The 22,137-nt window shown below is 45.0% G+C and overlaps 1 protein-coding gene across 1 annotated transcript in view; it reads left to right on the top strand.

Moving 5' to 3' along the window:
• The window catches only part of PSME4 (proteasome activator subunit 4), a 212,208-nt gene that overhangs the window by 7,500 nt on the left and 182,571 nt on the right, over positions 1-22,137 (top strand). The gene's annotated exons all lie outside the window — the stretch shown is intronic.

A 22,137-nucleotide genomic window follows, 5' to 3' on the forward strand; every position in this document is an offset into this window, starting at 1 on the left:
ATGTGGATTCCCAAGAATCCTGTGGGACTCATGAAGTCCTGTACACACTCTCCTTATTAACTGTAATATTGTGTTTCTTCTGTGGAGACAATTTTTAGGGTGCTTTGAAAGCTTTAAAAGTTTCATGTTGATGTTACTAGTGTTGGCTCCTTAATCTTAGAGTGCTGCTGAGGGCAGGTTGCTCAGCCCCTTCATAGGAGGAAATATTTTAGTGTCTTGATGCACAGTTGGATTAGTTGAAGATGAATGATTAGAAGCTTAACAATCTGTTTTTTCTCCACTTACATAAAGAAGTCTTTTTGAAGCTGTAAAAACAGAAGCCATTTCATTGTCTAGTTCTGCTTCCTGTGCATAGTGATATGCTTATGCTCTGGAGACTTGTGTGTTCTTATACTCTCTTCCCCTTCTGTTTCTTAAAGGAACAGCATTTAGTACTGACAAACTGCTGTTAAATTTTTTCTGAAATTGGTTAATGTCTTTCTATTACGTTATAATGCCATGAGTGTTAACAAAGGCATTGACTCTCCATTCTGACCAGCTGCTATCCTTTTTCTCAGATTCCTAGTGCCTCAGTTACTTTCTCATCTTTCTGACTCCAACTCCTCCTTCCAGAAGTCCAAAACTGTTTTATCTGCTGAGCCCTTCAGGCTTCATTACAATTAGTAATCTTACTAACAGGAGTTGGGTTGCTTGAATACAAGCAACTGCAAATCCTCTTGGCCGTTCTCTGCAACACCTCTTTCATTCAGTTTGCTTTGGAGTAGATGGAATGGGATAGCTGTAAAGGACACTTCTAACCAAGAATTAGAAGTTTTCAAAGAAGACTCTAGAGCAGTGGTTCCCAAACTTGTTCTGCCGCTTGCGCAGGGAAAGCTCCTGGCAGGCCGGGCCGGTTTGTTTACCTGCCGCGTCCACAGGTTCGGCTGATCACGGCTCCAAGTGACCGCAGTTTGCTGCTCCAGGCCAATGGGAGCTGCTGGAAGCAGTACGGGCCGAGGGATGTACTGGCTGCCGCTTCCAGCAGCTCCCATTGGCCTGGAGCAGTGAACCGTGGCCACTGGGAGCCGCGATTGGCTGAACCTGCGGACGCGGCAGGTAAACAAACCAGCCCAGCCCGCCAGGGGCTTTCCCCACACAAGCGGCAGAACAAGTTTGGGAACCACTGCTATAGATATATGTAAAATCCTTCTCTGATGGGCCTTGTACTCTCCAGCCCCATTTGACCTGTTTTGTAGACCTCAAACTCCCTGGTGTACAACTAAATACCCCAAAACTTTTTCCTGGTCTGCAGTCATACCACCTTATCCGGTGACCCTATCTGACTTCAGGAAGCGAGTACTGTCAACTGGGGCAGTATTTGAATGGAACCCATGTCCCAGCCTGGTGTGTAGGGGCACTGTGCTGCTGGAGGTGCCATCTTTCACATGAGGTGTTAAACAGAAGTCCAGACTACTTGTGAGCATCAGCAATCTTAAAGCACTTTCGAAATGGGGTGGTAATTCTAGTTTTCTAGCCAAGTTCCAGTTCAGGTAATTACATTCTGCCTCCCCACGTTCCCACTGCAATTTTAAGTCAGGGTGGAACTGGAGCTGGTGAGGGAAACAAATATCTTCACTAGTCCATGTACTGTACCTGTGTCTACAAACACAGGTGGGTGAATGAAAAGGAGCAGTGTTGCAGTGTCTGGCCTAACAATTATCTGGGAGGGTCCAGAAGGGCTGCTGCAGATTCTACAGTCATCGTTTGTGACAAGTTTGGGAACCACTGCTGTAGAGCTTCTCCCTATTTTTCTTCCTCGTGCTGCCAGACAGCAAGGGTAAAGTCTTGTCATTGGCTTAAATCAGGCCAGGATTTCCATGTGTGTTTCCCTAACCACAGAGAGGGAAGGAGGTGAATGAAATGCAGGCCAACCCACTATCCCACCACAGGAATCAAAGGGATGTTGATTGGTTGGTGATGGTTTCTGGCCACTGGAATGATCATAAATTGTGGAAAACTTGAATTTTCCATGGATATAAACAAAAACACAAATTGCTGAAAAAAGTATAGTTTTCCTCAAAAGATGCGGAATAAAATTTGGTTTTCTTGAGGCCCAACCAAATTATATCTTTTAATTGCTTTTCCTTTAGTGGTGTTTTTTTAAGTACATAAAGCTCAAATGGAAATATTTTGGCTTTTATTGATTCACCCATTCCCTCCCCCATGTCTCTCAGTGTTAGCCTACTGAAATGCTATATATTCTTCTCAGTATATAGAAGGAAGCACTTCTATTTGCCAAAATTGTGCATCGTAAGCACTCTTCAGGGTGGTGTCCTGCAGAACGTTTGTTTTGTAATTGCTCAAAAGAAGCCAAAAAGAAGTAAATCTAAGCGTGCACACACAGTCAGACTGGAATAAATGAGGTTTGGTATGCTGTTTGTAGTAGATAATATGGAATGTAATATTTGTTTTCCTATTAACTTTTTATTAAATGTTATAAAAATATACAGAAAAAAATAAACATAAACTATACATAAACTTCTCATAATATATTCACCATTTGCTACCCAACCAGACCTATACTTGAAACATTTAATTTTATCTATCTATCTATATATCTATCTGTGTATATATATATCTATATCTATCTGTGTATATATATATATATATATATATATATATATATATATATATATATATATGGTTAAAATATAGATCAATTATTTGTATTACACAATTTACAAACCAAGTTAGTTTATAAAAATCCAACTAGTTAAAGAAAAATTAAGATAAACAATAGAAGCAAAATTCAGAGGAGGGGAATAGAAATTGGGAGGGAAGGATGTGGGGAGAGAGGAGGCGGAAGTGAGGGATACATTTAATAGGATCATTCAGATACATGCAGGAAAGCATCCCATATCTCTGAGAATTTTTCTTAGGTATTTCTGTTATGGTTGTCATGGTTGCCAAACTTACGATGTCTGTGATCCAGTCTTCAGTTGTTGGTCGCTTTTTGGACTTCTGGTTTTTTAGATCAGTTCTATTCATTACCTCTGAAGCACCTGGCATTGGCCACTGTCGGAAGACAGGATACTGGGCTAAATGGACCTTTGGTCTGACCCAGTATGGCCGTTCTTATGTAATATGAGTCTTTTAGCAATTATTAGTGCTCTGCTTAGCTGAAGTCTTTCTGATTTATTCAGTTAACATCTATTAGCTTTAAGATTACATGTTTAGCTTGTAACACAATTATATTTGATAGGAAAAAATTCACTCTCCAGTTAAGTTCTGCCCAAAATATATGGGTATAGGAGCATTCCCAGAGTGTATGGGTTAAGTTATCACCTGCTGAATCACAGCACCAACATTTGTCTGTTTTAGCAGCACCTGTTTTGAACAGTTGGAGAGTGGTCCAGTGCATCATCCATATGATTTTCTGCTGGATTAATCTTAAAACAGGTGCCCAAGGAACAGTTTGGAGTATTGGCTAAAATTTGTTTCTGTTGGTTAGCAGAGAAGAATTTGCCTAGTTCCTCTTCCCATTTCTCTTTTAGGCAATCCATGTTTAATTCAAACTTTCTGGCCAAGTGTGCATATAATGTTGCCATAGGTTTTGGCAATCTGGGTAATATTGTAAGAAATTAAAGCATTTTAGGTGGGTCGGGGTAGCACAGGCTTTGGAGCCAAGCAGATGGGAGATGGTATGTTTATGTTGGATATATTGCTACTCCTTCGTAGTCTCTAGATTGAACCTTTCTTTTAATATTGTAAAAGGGAGGAAGGAATCATTTTCAATAAATTGAGTGATGGTCAGAATCCCTTTCCTAATCCAGTCTGGCCAAATGATGGGGCTGCCTGCTTTACAGAGTTTCGAGTTATTCCAGATAGAGGCCATGATATGTAGAAGGGGGTGACTATTAAATTTAATAGGCATATGCCTTGTATTTCTGGTGGCCACAGTAGTTGGTAATTGTTCTTTAGGGAATCTGGTAATAATCCGACTGCTGCGCTTTGTTAAAGAGTAAAGGAGCAACCATTTCTGCTTTCATGTGGAGCCAGTTTGGGTCTCTACAGCTTGAGGGAATGAGCCACTGTGGTGGTTGGCTAAGAATTGTTGCCTGATGATAAAATTTAAAGCTGGGAAACCTGAAACCACTTGTTTTGACAGAAAACTGTAATCTTTGTAATGGGATTCTGGGTTTGTTACCAGCACCCCACAAGAAGAACCTGAACATGTTGTCGATTTTAATAAAATAAAAGGGAGGAGTATGGAGTGGGAGGGAGGTCACCATGAAAAGGAACCTGGGAAAGGCATTCATTTTAATGATCATTTTTCCCCAAAGGGAGAGTGGTAGTGCCTACCATCTATTTAAATCATTTGATAACTCCATGATTAATAGGGTTAGGTTAACCTTGACTGTGTTTTTAATTTTGTTAGGGAATAGGATGTCAAGCTATCTGAGGTTTTCTGCTGCCATCTAAATGTCCCTATAGAAGAGCCACTTCCTGCTAAATCCAATGGATCTTCATTGTTTCTGATGTATCCCAATTTGTCTTGTAGCCAGAGAATTTGCAAAGTTATTTATTGTTTGTAGGATATTGATTGACCTGAATTTTTTTTTAATATATTAGGAGAGAAGGATTTTTGTCTCCTGAGACCCTGATTTGATCCGTGAAATACCTTAGTGTTCCCTAATTAGTCTTGTAAATGGTTCTAATGCTAAGTTGAAAATGATAGGGGAGAGAGGGCATCCCTGTCTATTTCCTTGAAACAGATCAAAGAGTGGGGGTCTTGTGCTATTTGTTAGGATGCAAAAGTTGGGATTGGAATATGACAGCTTTATGCATGAAATAAAGGATTTCTCCAACCCAAATTTATCCAGGCTAAGAAACAGATATTTCCAGTTCACTGTCAAAGTCTTTCTCTGCATCGAGTGAAATGCTTGCATGGGAATTTCTAGAATGTTGGTGGAATGCCATAACATTGATCAACTGATGTGTGTTATCAAATAGATTGGTTAGACTCTAAGGTGCCACTAGTACTCCTTTTTCTTTTTGCGAATACAAACTAACACGGCTGTTACTCTGAAACCTGTTATCAGAACTGTGCCTTTTGTTAGTAAATCCTACTTGGTTGGGCTGAACCTTATCACTCATTACTTTTTCAGGTATCTTAGCCAATAGTTTTGAAAGTATGTTTATATCAGTATTGATTAAGGCAGCAGTTCTCGAACTGTGGGTCTTGACCCTATTTTAATGGGGTCACCAGGGCTGGCATTAGACTTGCTGGGACCTGGGACTGAAGCCAAAGCCCAGTCCCCACCACCTGGGGCCGGGCGGCTTCAGTCCTGGGTGATGGGGCTCAGGTTACAGGCCCCCCACCTGGGATTGAAGCCTTGGGGCTTCGGCTCCCCCTGGGGTGGTGGGGCTCGGACTTTGGCCCCCCTGCCTGAGGCGGTGGGGGTTGGGTGGGTTTAAGATTTGGTCCTCTCTCCTGGGGTTGTGTAAATAATTTTTGTTGTCAGAAGGGGGTCACGGTGCAATGAAGTTTGACAACCCCTGGATTAAAGAGATGGATTTATAGCTAGTACACTTTTGCACATTGTTACTTGGTTTAAGTAGTACAGTAATTAGGGCTTCCCTCAGAGTAGGCAGTAATGTACCTTTCTTTAGGGCATCTTCATAAATTATAACAGGTTAGGAGCCATTTCTTTGGGACTTTGATAGAATTTTGTTAGTAGGCCATCAGGACTGGAGATCTTGCCTGGACTCATTTCTTTGATGGCCTTGGTTATATCCTCTGATTGCAAGGGAGAGGCTAGCCTTGCCTGCTGCTCTTCTGAGATTTGTGGGAGGTTAAGGGTGTGTCTACACTGCCCACACTACAGTGCGGCCACGGCAGCACTGTGACGTGGGCAGTGTAGTCACGCTTTATTTTTTATCGCCGGGAGAGCCCTTCCCCGGCAATAACCACCCTGAATGAGGGGTGGGAGCACGGCTCCCGGCAATAAAGCACTGTCAATACTGGCACTTTTCAGTGCTAAAACTTTTGTCGCTCAGGAGGGTGTTTTTTCACACCCCTGACCGACTAAAGTTTTAGCACTGAAAGTGGCAGTGTAGACACTGAAATGAGACTAGTCTATTTTAAGAGGAAAGAATATTTGCTTAATGTCAGAAGTCATGTTATAGGTCACGTGAGTTTCTACTGCCAAAGGTAGACTTAATTTCTTGGACAAGGAGAGAAATAGAGCAATAGTGCAGGTAAAGATATCAGTTTAGAAAGTTGAAACTACAGTAGTTTGTTACTTGAGAAAATATGTGTAATGTAGAGGCCACAGCCACATTTAAAGGGATGCTGTCAACTAAGAAATCTACTTTTGACTGAAACCTAAAATTACTGTAACTGTAAGATTAGAGAAAATTTTTTTTTTCAGATTGTTTACTTTGACTATACATAAGTACTTTCAAATTCAGTCTCACTCTTTCACTAAATAGGCATTTTTCTCTGTATGTGTGGATCTTCTCAACAGGAGAGAATTTTTAAAAAAAAGGAAAATATGTGTAATACCACAAATTGGCAGGTGTACCTTAAAATTACTTTCAAATCACTCTTTAAAACTGATTTAAACTTCAAGTTGTTCCTCCAAAAATGGTTTATTTTTATGAAGTAGATTGGCCTTAAGACATTACCTATGGTATATATTTGTTGAGGCAGCTCTTTATTTATAAAGCTTGCTATAGAAGCTTTTGTTACTATAGAAGGAGATTAGCAAGGCTTAACTTCTGTTGAACAGTATTTATCCTTTTGCCCACCCAAGTTTTTGGGTGAGGTGGCCCACTAAACTGAGCCCACCTTTTGTCCTCAATCTTGTTTTGTAGCATCATTCCATTTAAGGAGGGATTGAAGGGAGGCCTGGTTTATCTACACACACACACAGTTTAACTAAAGCTGTGTTTTTAAATTTCTTTAGTTAAACTGGTGCAAACCCCTGTGTGGATATGTAATTTGGTTTAAACCAGATTTGTATCAGGTTTTCTTGTCAGTAAAATTAAGCCTGGTCTACAATAAAAAATTAGATCGACCCAACTACCTGATGCAGTTAAGTCAACTTAAGTCCCTGTGTGCAGGTTGATGGAAGAGTTCTTTTGTTGACCCAGCTACTGCCTCTCAGGAAGGTGGATTACCTATGCCAATGGGAGAACCCTTCCTATTTGTGTAGTTAGTTTTTACACTGGAGCACTACAGCAGCACAGCTCCAGCTGTGCTGCTGTAATGTTTCAAGTGTAGACAAGCCCTTACTAGGATTAAATCAGAAGTGTAGCCACACAGAGGTTTATATGGTTTAAATTGCTTTTTTAAACCTATTTTAGATTAACTGATGGAACCTCTGTGTGTAGGCAAGATGAGTCTATGTTGCTGGAGATGCAGATACCTACCATGATGCCTCCGCAGTACCTATGTTTGTGTTTCACTGGTGGTGGGAGGAGAAAAGGATAAAAGTCCTGTCTAGCTACCATATTATTGTGAGGAAGACGGAGGGAGACTTCTGTGTTACCAAGTAATCTTTTCTTTAAAAAATTTCAAAGGTCACTTCTAGGTTAGCCAAAGGCAGCTTTATAAAAGCTTGTGTTAAACAAGGAGATCAAGCTAAATTTTGTGCAATGACAGATGTATGGTGATGCTGCAATAGGCACAGCATAGTTCAGTCTGTTCCCAGACTAATCAGCATTCAGAAAAGTACATACAGTTTCTGATGCAATCTTAGCTAAAGTGGTAACACTTCCTCTACTGCAAAGCGCTAGCGAATCAAAACTTAAATCCATATGAAAACATGATCTGGTCCTGTACAGTTATCTCGTGCAGGGCTAATAGGTTAAACTTGTGACCAGTGGAGCAAATGACCCCCCTTCCTGCAAGTAAAAAATGCTCAAGATGCTAGACCAGAATAAAAACCAGAATAACAGATCAAAATCAGCGACAAACTAGACTGCTACAGATCCCTGCATAGAACTTTCCTTAGCAGACTATTTCACTACAGTGATATGTGAAAAACCTGTGGCAGATTCTTGCCAAATAGAATCTCAGTAATTGTAATCTAGAGAGGGAAATTGGAAAGTGCAAGACACAGACCAAGTCTAGAGAGGAGTAATTTATTCAACCGTTGTGACAGAAGGATTGAGCCAGAGGGCATTTTATACTCCAGTGTCCAAAATATGAGGGAGTGGACGAAAGAATTCTTAGTAACTTGCAGAAATCTCTAAGACTTCTTATCAGGAAGTGATGAGGGAAAAAGTGATGAGCCAGGAGAGAGACAGCAGACACAATATTGCACTATGTAGCAGCCTACCATTGGATCAGGAAAGGACACTAATGACATATGGACTCAGGGGATCCAAATCTCAAGCACAGTGTGAAGGCATAAACTGGGTGGATATTAACAAATTCTGATTAGCAGACCTGAGGGATCTGTCTCTGTAATAGAATGTGGCAACACTTGTATAGCTTGCCATGCCAAAAACCTGAGTGATTTGAAACTGAGTAATACAATGTTTGAATTGAAGGCATGTGGAGGGATTCCTCTGTGTCTGGAGTTTATTCCCCTCTCTCTTTCCTTTCCCCTACCTTGCCATATGCATGCATACTGGCTCCTCAGATACTCAATTTACAGACTTCAAATGTAGCTGATAGTGTTCCATGGAACTTTCCTTTGCAAGTCCCTTTGGGAAAGCTAGCATCGAATTGGATATTGGCCTGCAAGAGAGGGTGCATACTATACTCTCGGTCCACCTCCTGAATCATGAATATGGTGAACATAGAATCATAGAATCATAGAATATCAGGGTTGGAAGGGACCCCAGAAGGTCATCTAGTCCAACCCCCTGCTCAAAGCAGGACCAATTCCCAGTTAAATCATCCCAGCCAGGGCTTTGTCAAGCCTGACCTTAAAAACCTCTAAGGAAGGAGATTCTACCACCTCCCTAGGTAACGCATTCCAGTGTTTCATCACCCTCTTAGTGAAAAAGTTTTTCCTAATATCCAATCTAAACCTCCCCCACTGCAACTTGAGACCATTACTCCTTGTCCTGTCATCTGCTACCATTGAGAACAGTCTAGAGCCATCCTCTTTGGAACCCCCTTTCAGGTAGTTGAAAGCAGCTATCAAATCCCCCCTCATTCTTCTCTTCTGCAGGCTAAACAATCCCAGCTCCCTCAGCCTCTCCTCATAACTCATGTGTTCCAGTCCCCTAATCATTTTTGTTGCCCTTCGCTGGACTCTCTCCAATTTATCCACATCCTTCTTGAAGTGTGGGGCCCAAAACTGGACACAGTACTCCAGATGAGGCCTCACCAATGTCGAATAGAGGGGAACGATCACGTCCCTCGATCTGCTCGCTATGCCCCTACTTATACATCCCAAAATGCCATTGGCCTTCTTGGCAACAAGGGCACACTGCTGACTCATATCCAGCTTCTCGTCCACTGTCACCCCTAGGTCCTTTTCTGCAGAACTGCTGCCTAGCCATTCGGTCCCTAGTCTGTAGCTGTGCATTGGGTTCTTCCGTCCTAAGTGCAGGACCCTGCACTTATCCTTATTGAACCTCATCAGATTCCTTTTGGCCCAATCTTCCAATTGGTCTAGGTCCTTCTGTATCCTATCCCTCCCCTCCAGCGTATCTACCACTCCTCCCAGTTTAGTATCATCCGCAAATTTGCTGAGAGTGCAATCCACACCATCCTCCAGATCATTTATGAAGATATTGAATAAAACCGGCCCCAGGACCGACCCTTGGGGCACTCCACTTGATACCGGCTGCCAACTAGACATGGAGCCATTGATCACTACCCGTTGAGCCCGACAATTTAGCCAGCTTTCTACCCACCTTATAGTGCATTCATCCAGCCCATACTTCCTTAACTTGCTGACAAGAATACTATGGGAGACCGTGTCAAAAGCTTTGCTAAAGTCAAGAAACAATACATCCACTGCTTTCCCTTCATCCACAGAACCAGTAATCTCATCATAAAAGGCGATTAGATTAGTCAGGCATGACCTTCCCTTGGTGAATCCATGCTGGCTGTTCCTGATCACTTTCCTCTCATGCAAGTGCTTCAGGATTGATTCTTTGAGGACCTGCTCCATGATTTTTCCAGGGACTGAGGTGAGGCTGACTGGCCTGTAGTTCCCAGGATCTTCCTTCTTCCCTTTTTTAAAGATTGGCACTACATTAGCCTTTTTCCAGTCATCCGGGACTTCCCCGGTTCGCCACGAGTTTTCAAAGATAATGGCCAGTGGCTCTGCAATCACAGCTGCCAATTCCTTCAGCACTCTCGGATGCAACTCGTCCGGCCCCATGGACTTGTGCACGTCCAGCTTTTCTAAATAGTCCCTAACCGCCTCTATCTCCACAGAGGGCTGGCCATCTCTTCCGCATTTTGTGATGCCCAGCGCAGCAGTCTGGGAGCTGACCTTGTTAGTGAAAACAGAGGCAAAAAAAGCATTGAGTACATTAGCTTTTTCCACATCCTCTGTCACTAGGTTGCCTCCCTCATTCAGTAAGGGGCCCACACATTCCTTGGCTTTCTTCTTGTTGCCAACATACCTGAAGAAACCCTTCTTGTTACTCTTGACATCTCTGGCTAGCTGCAGCTCCAGGTGCGATTTGGCCCTCCTGATAACATTCCTACATGCCCGAGCAATATTTTTATACTCTTCCCTGGTCATATGTCCAACCTTCCACTTCTTGTAAGCTTCTTTTTTGTGTTTAAGATCCGCTAGGATTTCACCATTAAGCCAAGTTGGTCGCCTGCCATATTTACTATTCTTTCGACTCATCGGGATGGTTTGTCCCTGTAACCTCAACAGGGATTCCTTGAAATACAGCCAGCTCTCCTGGACTCCTTTCCCCTTCAAGTTAGTCCCCCAGGGGATCCTGGCCATCCGTTCCCTGAGGGAGTCGAAGTCTGCTTTCCTGAAGTCCAGGGTCCATATCCTGCTGCTTACCTTTCTTCCCTGCGTCAGGATCCTGAACTCAACCAACTCATGGTCACTGCCTCCCAGATTCCCATCCACTTTTGCTTCCCCCACTAATTCTACCCGGTTTGTGAGCAGCAGGTCAAGAAAAGCACCCCCCCTAGTTGGCTCCTCTAGCACTTGCGCCAGGAAATTGTCCCCTACGCTTTCCAAAAACTTCCTGGATTGTCTATGCACCGCTGTATTGCTCTCCCAGCAGATATCAGGAAAATTAAAGTCACCCATGAGAATCAGGGCATGCGATCTAGTAGCTTCCGCGAGCTGCCGGAAGAAAGCCTCATCCACCTCATCCCCCTGGTCCGGTGGTCTATAGCAGACTCCCACCACTACATCACTCTTGTTGCACACACTTCTAAACTTAATCCAGAGACACTCAGGTTTTTCTGCAGTTTCGTACCGGAGCTCTGAGCAGTCATACTGCTCCCTTACATACAGTGCTACTCCCCCACCTTTTCTGCCCTGCCTGTCCTTCCTGAACAGTTTATAACCATCCATGACAGTACTCCAGTCATATGAGTTATCCCACCAAGTCTCTGTTATTCCGATCACGTCATAGTTCCTTGACATCACCAGGACCTCCAGTTCTCCCTGCTTGTTTCCAAGGCTTTGTGCATTTGTATATAAGCACTTGAGATAACCTGTTGATCGCCCCTCATTGCCAGTATGAGGCAGGAGCCCTCCCCTCACAGACATTCCTGCCTGTGCTTCCTCCCGGTATCCCGCTTTCCCACTTACCTCAGGGCTTTGGTCTCCTTCCCCCGGTGAACCTAGTTTAAAGCCCTCCTCACTAGGTTAGCCAGCCTGCTGGCAAAGATGCTCTTCCCTCTCTTCGTAAGATGGAGCCCGTCTCTACCCAGCACTCCTCCTTCATGGAACACCATCCCATGGTCAAAGAAACCAAAGCCTTCTCTCCGACACCATCTGCGTAGCCATTCGTTGACTTCCACGATTCGACGCTCCCTACCTAGGCCTTTTCCTTCCACGGGGAGGATGGACGAGAACACCACTTGCGCCTCCAACTCTTTTATTCTTCTTCCTAGAGCCACATAGTCCGCAGTGATCCGCTCAAGGTCATTCTTGGCAGTATCATTGGTGCCCACGTGGAGAAGCAGGAAGGGGTAGCGATCCGAGGGCTTGATGAGTCTCGGCAGTCTCTCCGTCACATCACGAATCTTAGCCCCTGGCAAGCAGCAGACTTCTCGGTTTTCCCGGTCAGGGCGGCAGATAGATGACTCAGTCCCCCGGAGGAGAGAGTCCCCGACCACCACCACCCGCCTTCTCCTCTTGGGGGTGGTGGTCGTGGAACCCCCAACCTCAGGACAGCGCATCTCATGCCTTCCAACCAGCGGAGTCTCCTTCTGCTTTCTCGCCCCAGACATATCATCTGGTCCACTCTCCTCAACGATACCTGTGGAGAGAACATGAAAGCGGTTAGTTACCTGTGTCTGTGTTACTGGAACCCGGACATTCCGCTTACCTCTTCTGGAGGTCACATGTTTCCAAGCTTCTTCACTGGTCTCTTGGCTCCTCTGTGCAACCTGCTCTATATCTGTAGAGCTTTGTGCCCCTAGAAGCCTATCCTGAGTTTCATCCAGGAAATCCTCAGTTACCCGTATGCAACGCAGGGTTGTTATCTGTTGCTCCAGACCTTCAATCTTCTCTTCCAATATGGAGACCAGCTTGCACTTTGTACAGACAAAGTCGCTTCTGTCCTGTGGAAGAAAGACAAACATGGCACATCCAGTGCAGGTCACAACAGCTGAACCCCCCCCTTCCATATCACCTTCCTACTATGAGCTTCCTCAGAGCAGTTTGCAAGACGTAAGCCTCACTGGGCTCCCTCCAGGCGAACTCCCAGGCAAACTCCTGCTGTGAGCAGGAGGTGTCTTGTCCTCTTGTATATGGCTGAGAAGGAGAGGTCTCTGTAAAATGTATTCATTAGGATTTTGTTTACTTGAGGAGTGATCTTCAAGAAGGTGTCGCGCTGTATTACTCCTCTGGCCCTCCCCACTACTATGTGACTCTTTCATTTGCCAAATTACCACTGGATGTAACAGAGATCATAGTACTGGAAGGGACCTCGAGAGGTTATCTAGTCCAGTCCCCTGCATTCATGGCAGGATTAAGTATTATATAGACCATCCCTGACAGGTGTTTGTCTAACCTGCTCTTAAAAATCTCCAGTGATGGAGATTCCACAACCTCCCTAGGCAATTTATGCTAGTGCTTAACCACCCTGACAGGAAGTTTTTCCTAATGTCCAACCTAAACCTCCCTTGCTGCAATTTAAGCCCATTGCTTCTTGTCCTATCCTCAGAGGTTAAGAACAACAATTATTCTCCCTCCTCCTTGTAACCTTTCATGTACTTGAAAACTGCTATCATGCCCTGTCTCAGGCTTCTCTTTTCCAGACTAAACAACCCCAGTTTTTTCAATCTTCCCTCATAGGTCATGTCTTCTATATCTTCAATCATTTTTGTTGCTCTCCTCTGGACTCTGTCCAATTTGTCCACAATCTTTCCTGAAATGTGGCACCCAGAACTGGATACAATACTCCAGTTGAGGCCTAATCAGCGCGGAGTAGAGCAGAAGAATTACTTCTTGTGTCTTGCTTATAACGCTCTTGCTAATACACCCCAAAATGATGTTTGCTTTTTTTTGCAACAGTGTTACACTGTTGACTCATATTTAGCTTATGGTCCACTGTGACCCCCAGGTCCCTTTCCGCAGTACTCCTTCGTAGGCAGTCATTTCCCATTTTGCATGTGTGCAACTGATTGTTCCTTCCTAAGTGGACTACTTTGCATTTGTCCATATTGAATTTCATCCTATTTACTTCAGATCATTTCTCCAGTTTGTCCAGATCATTTTGAATTCTAATCCTATCTTCCAAAGCACTTGCAACCCCGCCCAGCTTGGTATTGTCTACAAACTTTGCGTGTGCTCTCTATGCCATCATTTAAATCGTTGATGAAGATATTGAAGAGAACTGGACCCAGAACTGATCCCTGTGGGACCAACTTGTTATGCCCTTCCAGCGTGACTGTGAACCACTGATAAATACTCTCTGGGAACGGCTTTCCAACCAGTTTTTCACCCACCTTATCAATCTAGGTTGCATTCCCCTAGTTCGTTTATGAGAAGGTCATGTGAGATAGTATCAAAAGCTTTACTAAAGTTAAGATATACCACGTCTACCACTTCCCCCCCATCCACCAGGCTTGTTACCCTTTCAAAGAAAGCTATCAAGTTGGTTTGACAAGACTTGTTCTTGACAAATCCATGCTGACTGTTACTTATCACCGTATTATATTTTAGATGTTTGCAAATTGATTGCTTCATTATTTGCTCCATTATCTTTCCAGGTACAGAAGTTAAGCTGACTGGTCTGTAATTCCCCAGGTTGTCTTTATTTCCCTTTTTATAGATTGGCACTATATTTGCCCTTTCCCAGTCTTCTGGAATCTCTCCTGTCTTCTATGACTTTTCAGAGATAAACGCTAATGGCTCAGATATCTCCTCAATCAGCTCCTTGAGTATTCTAGGATGCATTTCATCAGGCCCTGGTGGCTTGAAGGCATCTAACTTGTCTAATTAATTTTCAGCTTGTTCTTTTCCTATTTTTGCCTCTGATCCTACCTCATTTTCACTGACATTCACTCTGTTAGATGTCCAATCACCACCAACCTTCTTGGTGAAAACTGAAACTGAGTCGTTAAGCACCTCTGCCATTTCCACATTTTCTGTTATTATTTCCCCCCCTTATTGAGTAGTGGGCCTACCCTGTCCTTGGTCTTCCTCTTGCTTCTAATGTATTTGTAGAATGTTTTCTTGTTACCCTTTATGTCTCTAGCTAGTTTCATCTCGTTTTGTGCCTTGGCCTTTCTTGTTTTGTCCCTACATACTTGTGTTATTTGTATATATTCATCCTTTGTAATTTGACCTAGTTTCCACTTTTTGTAGGTCTCTTTTTTTATTTTTAGATCATTGAAGAGCTCCTGGTTAAGCCAGCGTGGTTTCTTGTCATACTTCCTATCTTTCCCATGCAGTGGGATAGCTTGCTCTTGCTCACTCCTACCATTCCTAAGGCTATGTCTACACTATCGTGTAAATTGACCTAAGCTATGCAACTCCCGCTATGTGAATAACATAGCTGGAGTCGCCATATCTTAGGTTGACTTACCGCGGGGTCCACACTACGCTGGGTCGACATGAGACACTCTCCCATCAGCTTACCGTACTCTTCTCATTTGGGGTAGAGTACTGGGGTCGACTGGAGAGCAATCTGTGGTCAATTTGGCAGCTCTTCACTGGGGGGTAATGTAGACATAGCGTTAGAAACATGAACTCTACCATTTCATGATCACTTTCACCCAAACTGTCTTCCACTTTCAGATTCTCAACCAGTTCCTCCCTATTTGTCAAAATGAAATCTAGAACAGCCTCTCCCCTAGTAGCTTTCTCCATCTTCTGAAATAAAAAATTGTCTCCAATACATTCCAAGCACTGGTTGGATAATCTGTGCCTTTCAGTGTTATTTTCCCAACAGAAGTCTGGGTAGTTGAAGTCCCCCATCACCACCAAGTCCTGTGCTTTGCACAATTTTGTTATTTGCTTAAAAAAAGCCTCATCCACCTCTTCTTCCTGGTTAGGTGGTCTGTAGTAGACCCCTACCCTGACATCACCCTTGTTTTTTACTCGTTTTATCCTTACCGAGAGACTTTCAACAAGTCTGTCTCCTATTTCCATCTCAACCTCAGTCCAAGTGTATACATTTTTAATATACAAGGCAACATCTCCACCCTTTTTTCCCTGCCTGTCCTTCCTGAGCAAGCTGTATCCTTCTATACCAATATTCCAGTCATGTCTATTATTCTGTGATGCCAACTGTCATAGTTCTTTTTATTTACTAGCATTCTGAGTTCTTCCTGCTTATTCCCCATACTTCTTGCATTAGTATACAGACATCTAAGATACTGATTTGATTCCCGCTCTCCCCACTTCTGTTTTGTCTCTCCTTTATCCCTGCTATAACAGCCCATGCTCCCCGCCAATTCCGACCCTTCTCCCAGGTCTCCATGTTTTTGACTTACTGTGGGATTTGGTCACCTGCCCCCTTCTAACCTAGTTTAAAGCCTTCCTCACTAGGTTAGCCAGTCTGTATCCAAATACGCTCTTCCCCTTCCTCGATAGGTGGACCCCATTTCTACTTAGTATTCCTTCTTCCTGGAACAGCATCCTGTGGTCAAGGAAGCCGAAGCTCTCCTGGCGACACCATCTTCTTAGCCAAGCATTCACCTCCAGGATGCATCAAGACATATGATGCAATCCCGATTTAAATAGGGAATATTAAATGAAAAGTTGTGGGGGTGAAGTCCTGCCCTTATTGAAATCAATGGGATTTTTGCTATTAACTTCATTGGGTCTGGGATTTCACCCTTAACTGTAAATTTCATGTTCTTGTTAGAGTGATACCCATAGGATTACTTAAACGTTAAATCTAGAAACGTTCCTTCTAGCAGTGTCAGAGGTGACTTGATAAGATTCTGTTACATTTTTAAAATTGTAAACTATATATGTATTTTTTCCCCCAGTGACATTAGCAGTACCTTCAAAGTTTTTAGTTAGGTATGTGGGATTTGTTCTTGTTGTTTTGTTTTTTGCAATGAGATAACTAACATGCATTAGCTGTCTTACAGTAAAAACATAGGGGAGACAGGAAGTGATGCAGTGCTAAATGTTACAGTGCTGGAGCCCAGCAGAAATGATCACTGGGGGGGCAGAGATTGCCAGTTCTTCCCTCCCTCCCCGCCTCCAGTTATACATGGCAGCAGGGTCACCCTCACCTTCAGCAGAGAGCAATTGGCAGTAATGGCTCGCCTGGCTGTCCACCCATCTCTAGAGCCATGGGACAATGGCAGCATCATGCAATGGCTAGCACGGACAAGGCCTGAGGGAGATCTGCAATGAAAGGCAGCAAGTCTGTTCAGCGTGTGAACGCCAGCCCAAGTGCCTGCTGTGGCGTAGGCCTGGCTTGGGTGCTGGTTCCCATCACCCTGCTGGAGCCAACTCCTTTAACTTTGGGCACAGCATTCAAACAACAGTATGGCACCACAAAGCCACTCTGAGAATGCAGCTCCCCCACACTCTCCCAACCCCCCCCTGCTAACATCTCCCCATCTCTGTCCTGCTTCCGCCATTCCTACCTCACTGGCTGTGTAAGCATCCTAGGCTCGCCTTACCCCCTGCCTGCCCCTCCACTGTATAACCTCACCATGTACCTCACTCTCAGCCCTAGTACCATGGTATGGCTGCCCGGACAGGGGCGCTGGCACCATCTGGAAAACTCCCCAGTAGCCCAGCCAGTCCCACATGCCCACACTGGGTTCAAGTGTGTGTGGGGCTCCTGCTTAGCTGTTCTGCAAGTAACTGCATCTGGCCAGCTGGCCCTTTCTGGGGCTTATTTGTGGGGTGTTGGTGGTGGATGAGCACAGAATCATGTGGCAGCCAGGTCCTCCCCGCAGGGAACCCACTCAAAGGAGTAGGCCAGGCCCCAGGCAATGTACCGCCTGCCAGAGACACTGCACCTACCAGCCTTCTGAACCCTCTCACTTCCCTCCCTTACAGCAAGGGCCAACACTGACCCTGCAGAGACTGGGAGATGGCTTCTGACGTAAGTGTGTGGGATTGCAGAGGGAGGGGAGTTGGGACATGGTGTGGGAGGAGGGATGGGTCTGTGTGATGGTTTAAGAGGACAGGAATGGGCCAGCAAGAGATGGATGGGGCAATGGGCCCACATGGTAGGTTTGCAAGGAGAGGTTAGGGGGATGGGCTGGGGTACTTATCTGTCAGGGGTGTTGGAGCTACCCAGCAGGGTGTCCAGGTTGGTGACAGGGCTTTGGATCACTCAAGCCTGGTAGTGCTGTGGGTAGCGGCCACTGAGGTGGCAGCTGATGAAGTCCCTGTGAGAGCCTCCTGGCAGTGGTTCAGTCTGCAGCACCTGCTCCACTACCAGCCATGGGGGCACAGCACAGCTGGGTCAGGGGTATCTCTGCAGGAACTGTCCCCCCTACTCAGGGCCCAGCCAGTTCGCAACGGGGTGTGCCTGGAAGAGCAAGCTCCTGGCTCTGGGAGCCTGCCCAGCTACAGGAGGCAGGGACTGGCCTGAGTATCAGGTGGCCTCAACCCTGCAATACCCCCATCCCTCCCTGAGTCCAGTGGCTTCTGCTTCCCTGAGCCCAGGGAAGCCCCTTCTTGTCTTCTCCCAGGGTCTCCTGTTCTCCCTGAACCCAGCAGTCCCTCCAGAATCCAGGGAGGCAAGTTGCTGGCAGGCTGCTGCTGCCTTGCTTGTTCCCGTTGAACCCCTGCATCCCATGTCTAGTGCTTCAGCAGAGCCCACTGCCCAGCTCAGGCGAGCAGACAGGATGTTCAGGGAGCTGTGTGCCCCCTACTAGTGGCCCTGGCAGAGACAAAGGCCCCAGGAAGTGAGCAGAGCTGGCTGTGCTTGCCCTGGAGCCAGCTCAGAGGCTGTATCAATGGGGGCACAAGCGATACTCCTCTGTAATTCGAAAAACTTTAGTATCTTCCCAGGTTTTTATTTCTGAAGTGCTGAAGTGTCGCTTCATCCTGTATTTCACCCTCTGGACTGATGCTTCCGACCAGTTTGGCAGCATAACATCCTTGGAGAAAAGGCACTGTAATTTTACCCTGAGGTACCTAGGCGAGGTGAACCACAGGTGGAGTATAGTGTTGACATTGCCTGGGTATCTCATGGCAAAAACTACAGTGTCTTGTCTCCACTAGGGGGTTTATGTCAGGATAGCTATGCACATTAGTTATCCTGTGGTTAAAAACACATTTTTTGTAGTGAAGGCAAAGCCTCTGTATCTCAAGATACTGGGCAAAAATCCTTACCAAGATTAGTAATTTTTAAAGCCTTTTTGAGCCACTGTTTAAATGTTTTTTTAAAATACGGACTAACACGTCAAAACATGCTTTACAATCATATTTTGCCATGTCCTTCTCTCCCCTGTTCCTTTGTAGAAGGCCCATGTAAATGAAAGGACAAACTGGCTGGCTACATGGGGATAATAGATATGCCAAAGTGCAGCTTTCACAGCTCTAGCTGAGGACCCCCTCTTGGCCATTCACGAGACTGCTATGAGGGATCCAGCTGTTAAATCTCAGGGTGTTTTATGCTCCAGAGTCTGAGCAGAGTGCATTGCTATTCTCTTAGGATTTGTGGCCATGAGTTGTGGTGCAGATCCTCCATCTGGCACCCCCTGCTGAGAGCTGCGACCATATGGCCCCCTGTGTAGGCCCTAGAAGCAGTGCTAACCCTTCATCTTTCCCCAGTATTTTAAGCATGTCCTCTCCCAGAACTCCAGCTGTGTGGTGGTCTGGGCCCACAGTTTACCTTTTCAAGGTATACATCGTATAGATTTAACTTTGGTGTTACAATCCTCTTGCTCGTTCTTTAGTAGCATGAGACATACACAGCTCTGTACAAAAATAATAAACTCCTTCACATGTTTCCCTGCCTTGGTTTCATCACCACGCTGGGGCATTCTTGGGCTGGGGTCAGAGTTATCTGTAGGGCCCTACCAAATTCACGGCCGTGAAAAACACGTCATGGACCGTGAAATCTGTATACAATAGAGTAAAAGCACATAAAAGACCAGATTTCATGGGGGGAGACCAGCGTTTCTCAGATTGGGGGTCCTGACCCAAAAGGGAGTTACAGGGGGGTTGCAATGTTATTTTAGGGCGGGTCGCAGTATTGCCACCCTTATTTCTGCACTGCCTTCAGAGGTGGGCAGTGGGAGAGTGGTGGCTGTTGGCCGGGCGCCCGGCTCTGAAGGCAGCGTCCCACCAGCAGCAGTGCAGAAGTAAGGGTGGCAAAATCATACCATGCCACTCTTACTTCTGCATTGCTGCCTTCAGAGCTGGGTGGCCAGAGATTGGTGGCTGCTGACCAAGGGCCCAGCTCTGAAGGTAGTAGTGCAGAAGTTAGTGTGACAATACCATACCATGCCATCCTTAGTTCTACACTGCGGCTGGCAGTAGCTCTGCTTTCAGAGTTGGGCTCCCAACCAGCAGCTGCCACTCTTTGGCCACCCAGTTCTGACAGCAGCGCCGCAACCAGCAGCAGAGCAGAAGTAAGGGTAGCAGCACTGCAACCCCTCCTACAATACCCTTGCGACACCCCCCCCCAACTCCTTTTTGGGTCGGGACTCCTACAATTACAACTTCATGACATTTCATATTTAAATAGCTGAAATCATGAAATTTATGAGTTTTAAAATCCTGTGACAGTGAAATTTACCAAAATGGACTGTGAATTTGGTAGGGCCCTAATTATCTGGGACATCCAGGGACCTTCTGCTGCAGTGCATGGCTTCAGTTCTGAAATATAGAGCCTTCTTCCCCAGCTCAATTTCTGTGACTTTTGTTGGTCCATTTTCCTTCCTCTCTCCTGCACCCCACACATCCTGTGTCTCTCTCCATCTTCCCCTTACTTCCCAGACTTTTTAAAATTCCTGGTTTGTCACCTCTCCCTTTTTGTCCTACTCCTGGTAACTTTCCACTATCTTCATTTCCCCCTTCCTACACACAAGTAGGAGGAAGTATCTTCGCTCAGCTCCAGCAAACCTTCTTAGCATATCTTTTGTCTGGTCAAAGCACAGTTGGTAAAGTTATATCCTGTCCATTGTCTTGTGGGTACTTGCCAGGTCCTGTTAGCCTATGGTGGATATGCATAGCTAGAGGTGAATTCCATGGAACAGCATTTTTCATAGCAACAACTTCATAAAATCCTATTTAAAATCAACCAGAATTCATAAGTTGTACGGAGCATCCCCAAACCATCACAGGTGCAAATGTATAAAATAAATAAACTGAAAAATGTGGTTTCTGGATTTGATCTTCCTCCCAGTTTGAGTGCTGCATCTCTCTCAGGCCTGTCATTAGGGGGAGGCATTGGGAGGTGGTTGCCTGACGGTCAGTCCTGTCTGCTAACTCAGCAAGTAACAGCACTGCCAGAGCTCAGCTACCTATCCATGTAGCCTCCAACACCATCTCTACTACCATCCCACAGTCCTTCAGCTTCCTCACCCCCTTCTTACTCCCTGACCTCGTGTTCTGCTGCCAGAACAGCCTTCAATCCATTCTTGCTTCTAGCAGCTGCTTACCAGCTACCTGAGAGTACTTCCGTGCCTTTCTTCCCATTTCTCTTTTAATAGTCTCAGAACTTCCTTACCTCCCTCCCCCACTTGCTGACCCCTAGGACTCCTCTCCCACATTCTGCTTTCTTAGTGAGTGGGTAGAGAAAGCAAGTAAGCATGAATGAGTCAGAGAAAGTGCATCCGTTCATACCCCACCACCATCTGTCACACTTTCACTTGTTCTCTTAACTATCTCTCGCATGCAGAATAACACATGTTCTCTTTGGCCATCATAATTGCCCATGCTGATACATGCTTGCAGCCCATCATACCAATGTTGGTGGGGGGATAAGGGAGATAGACATTGTAGGAGTGGGAGGAAGAACAAATGTAAATTGCCTTATATTAATTAAATACAAGAAATTGCACTTGTCATCAACTTCTCTGAGTGAGAGGTTGGGGCATTTTACTCTTCTGTGGCAGGATGACATTTTACCTAGATTGCTCTCTCTTCAGTGAGCCAGTATCCATGACCTTCTGGAATGTATCCATTCCAGATGGCCATGAATATTCTCATACTGGCTCTTACTTTTAGAGATTATTTCTTTACAGGAATATATGTAAAATAGGAATGGTGAAACTTGTTGGAATGATGTGGTATTCTTAGAGGTGGTCTATGCATATTTCCTCTTGTGGGATACAACTCTTGCTGCTCCTGAGCTTCAGGAACTTTCTGAAAAAGCAGTGCCCAATGGGGCTGCATGAATGCCCTTGTCTGGCACCGAACACTTGGAACAGGAATTATAAAGGGTCATGTGGTCCTCAGCTGCCTCAGTTCCTTCCTTTCCACAGCTAGTTGCCTTCATCAGGATCTTCTTTCTTTGCTTAGCATATTGACCAGACTTTGTGCTTACTGCTAAAACTTTTGGGTAGTTTTTACTTTGGTCCTCCATGGTTGAACA

Source organism: Lepidochelys olivacea (genome assembly GCF_965140295.1).
Source record: "Lepidochelys olivacea isolate rLepOli2 genome assembly, chromosome: 3".
NCBI classification, from domain to species: domain Eukaryota; kingdom Metazoa; phylum Chordata; order Testudines; family Cheloniidae; genus Lepidochelys; species Lepidochelys olivacea.